Source organism: Coffea arabica, chromosome 5e, assembly GCF_036785885.1.
Source record: "Coffea arabica cultivar ET-39 chromosome 5e, Coffea Arabica ET-39 HiFi, whole genome shotgun sequence".
Classification (NCBI taxonomy): Eukaryota; Viridiplantae; Streptophyta; class Magnoliopsida; order Gentianales; family Rubiaceae; genus Coffea; species Coffea arabica.
Genome location: NC_092318.1, coordinates 24,329,240 through 24,333,035, shown reverse-complemented (window position 1 = coordinate 24,333,035; position 3,796 = coordinate 24,329,240). Strand labels below are relative to the sequence as shown.

The 3,796-nt window shown below is 37.8% G+C and overlaps 1 long non-coding RNA gene across 1 annotated transcript; it reads right to left on the bottom strand.

The window, feature by feature from the left end:
* Window positions 1-1,458: 1,458 nt before the first annotated feature.
* Window positions 1,459-3,524, bottom strand: LOC140006225 (uncharacterized). The gene is made up of 3 exons (XR_011813861.1): window positions 3,320-3,524; window positions 2,185-2,245; window positions 1,459-1,510 (listed from the first exon to the last, which is right to left on the bottom strand). It is a non-coding gene; the product is annotated as an uncharacterized lncRNA (long non-coding RNA).
* Window positions 3,525-3,796: the final 272 nt, after the last annotated feature.

Genomic DNA, 3,796 nt, shown 5'->3' with positions numbered 1-3,796 from the left:
CAATTTTGGGTAGACCAGAACAGCAATAGTAATTTCGACTTTTCTCACTCTACGCTACTCCGATTGACCTGAAATTTTGTAGGCACTTTAAAATGTCATTCCCTACAACTTTCATGTTTTGAGCTAATGCCAATTCGGCCTCTATCTAGGACCTAAAATTTCGGACAGAATGAAGAACCAAGAACCCTAATTTTCCAGATTTCTTCCAAAACAGAATTTACTTGCAATCTTCCACTTTTCCCACCTTCTAGAATCATTAAACATCATTTCCAATCATCATACATAACCACATAATCATACTCATATTAAAACAGAAAAATCCCCAAAAATAATAAAAGTTCATCCATCCAACCACAACTCAAAATATAATCCATCAAACCATCTCTTTAGCCATCACAAATCTCTAATTTAGCATAATCAAGAACAAAGAAAGGATGGCTAGACATGATACCTTCAAATATCAAGAAAGGTGATGACTTAGGGATTTTTCTTCCGAAACAACTCCACCAAGAGCTTCAATCTTCCTTAGCTAGCAAGTTTTATGGAGTGATTTGCAATTTAATCGGTTGGAACTCAAGATTTGGACAAGAAATTCAAGTGCAAGATGATGGATTTTCTCTCTCTTTTTCTCTCAAAATTTCGTCCAAGACAAGCTAAAATGGAGAGAAATTGGGTCCAAATTGGTTTTAGTAAAGTTAGAAAAGTCTTGGTCAAAAGTCAAGGTCCAATGGTTTTGTGACAAATGGTCCTTTAGGGTTTTAATCTTATCTTTTTGTCTCTCCAATACAAATATCTTAACACATTGTAAAATAATATCACTTAATACAAAATTCCAACAAGTTGTCAAAAATATAATGCATTTACCGCACTTACGGATCCCACGTTCAAAATACGTTTTTAATTTCTCAAAAACTAACCGATACTAGAAAAATCATTTTAAAACTATTTTTGCTCATAAACTTTATCTGGGGAATTTTTCTAATAAAGAAAATGTAGAAAAGGCGGGCGATTAAATAATATAAACCCTAGAAAATTAAAAAATTTCCGGGTCCTCACACTCATACTTTTCGGGGCGTCACAGAAATAATCAAATATAATCCTCATGTCGAAACTTTCTAACTTGCCCAGGCTAATTCAAACCTAGGCTCTGATACCAACTGTGACAGTCCCACCTCTCCCTAGGGCGAACCCTAGGGTATCAGCGGACTGCCTGCCCAGCTCTCGCTAGGACTCAGTCGATCAAAGAACTAACAACTCAAAATAACTGGTGAAATAACTTCAAATCAAAGCGTACAAACCCTAATGGCATATAAACGTCAAGCCAACTTTCCAAACAAAAAATGGCAAGCTAAAAGTCACACTTACCACTCCATACTACAATTACATAACATAAGTCGAACTTATGAATTCAAACTTACAAAAGTCAAAAGTAAAGTCGTCTTAACAAAAGGGTTACATGTTCAAGCAAAATAAAGCTAAGAAAGCGCTCGACCGTTAGTCCATCCCTGATCTGTTAAGGAAAACAAAGGGAGTGGGGTGAGTTAAAGCTCAGTGAGGTTCCAAGTAAACACATAACCAAATAAAGGCATAAAATAACCAAATAAATACTGCATAGTACAATGACCAATTTAATCACAGTTCAATTCAAGGATACGGGTGGCTTCCAAAAGCCAAAACCCCTTGAGCTTGATCATACCAGGGTCCGTTGACTCTCCGTCAACGTTTGTATTTAATGAATATACGGTCCGTAGAACACCACCTTCCACAATCCCCGTCCACCAATCAACCCCCTACCGGGCCCGCACGCCACGAACAGTATTTTGGTAATACTCGAGTATACCGATTTCCAGTGTTCAGTAAACAGTCCCCAAGGTTTGTCAGCTTTCTCGACCAAGCCCTTGCTAGCTCGATACGTCCGACTCACCAATGAGGTTGGGTACCAAAACAGTAGCAGTGGTTGATGAGATATCACCCAAACAACTAAAACACAGTCATACATAGAGATATCACCTCTCACAGTAACAGTACACAGAGCTTCAGTGGAAAACAAGGGAGATGGAGTGCGATAAAGTATACGCTCGCCTCCATTTTATCAAAACAGTATTTGGCTCCAACAGTTATCAGTCAAGTATTTCAAATATTCAGATATTTCACATAACAGGTAGCAGGTAGTGAAACACTCACCTGTCAAGCCAAGCAGTAGTTAAACGTCAAGTGTCTCGGTTACGACCACCTTCGTTTCCCACTCCTAGGGCAACGAGTGAAAACCGTTAACAATTAGATTCATTTCTCACTCAATCGTAGGCTCATTAAGAGACCAAGTGAGTGGTTAAAGTCACACAATTCATCATACAAATTTGGCCCAAAAGGCAGTAAAAGTTCATGAGAAAACAAGTTCAATAAGAACATGAAAGTTGGGCAAAAGAAAAGCTTCATTCTAGGTTAAATCGTTCTTCGCGCATAAAACAGTCGTGCCCGCGCAGTCTTGGTAAAACGGCTATATCTCACTGTAGGAAGGTTGGAATTAGGTGCCATCAGTGGCGTTGGAAACTAGACTCGAAGGGATTTCCAACGATACCAATTACACACTCTAGTTCATCTCCTATTAGTACCAGTAGCTCGGACAATTTGGCTGTTTTTCCAACCCTGGATCAGCCCTAACCGCAAGCAAAACTACATTGGTTCTTGGTGCTATCTTCATTTGTTTTAGTCCAAATTCAACCAAATCAGTCCTCAAATGTTCATATACAGGGGGTCACATCACCTAGGACCATTGGAGTTCAAAATATAACGCATCAACATGAAATAAATAACCATAGCAGCCTAGCCTTCAAGAAAACCAAACCAGTCCACTATATAGACCAAACCACTACTTTCCTTACTCAAATTTCATTCCAATTCACACATGAGCTTAACCATTCTCTAGCCAAGTTCCTTAGGCATGATTAAGGTGTAAATAAACCACAAAAATCAAGATGAAACCCCTTCTTCTCATGCCGGTCAGCCAAGAGGATGAAAACAGTCCACAATTTTCTTTATTCATCCAACCTTCATCTCAAATGATTTTCACTTAAACCGCATATCAAGTGTTAAATCTAACTCAAAAGAGGTTTAAACACATGTAAATACATCATAAACAACCATGAACAAAGGTTAGGCATTTCATCAAACACTTGGTAGGCATACTAACAAGCTTAACTACTACTTGTTTAATTCAAGGAAATAACTCCAAATCTCAACCAAAACAACTTGTATTTCACCATGAAAACTTAAAGTAGATGATATAACATCAAAACCCCCAAATTTAAAGGTCATTTACCTCTCTTACAAGTTGCTTAGGTCACCAAACAATCCACCAAGATGGAAGCTTCAAGCTTGGATCAACCACTAGGAATGAAGGGAAGTTTCTCAACCCACTCAAGATCTTACTCTTTTGATTTTTGCTCTTGATTTACTAAGGTTAGAAAGCAAGGAAAATGGAGTTTCTCTCTTCCTCTCTAAGCTTCATGAATTTCGGCCAAGCTATGGGAAAGAAAGCTTCAAGAGGGTTTAAATTATCTACTAACTCTTGGTCAAACAAGATCCATGGCTAGGGTTTTGCCACTTGTCCCATACTTGTCCAATCCTCCCTTAATCTTTGACTAAGGATATACTAACCTTTCCAAATGCACCAATAATTCTTTAACACCTCTAATCCTACATGTAAAGTCTTTACCACTAATATAAGGACACTTGGTAGAATATAAGTGGTAGAAAAATATAACTATCTCAAGAAAATTTTTTTAATTGAAATAAG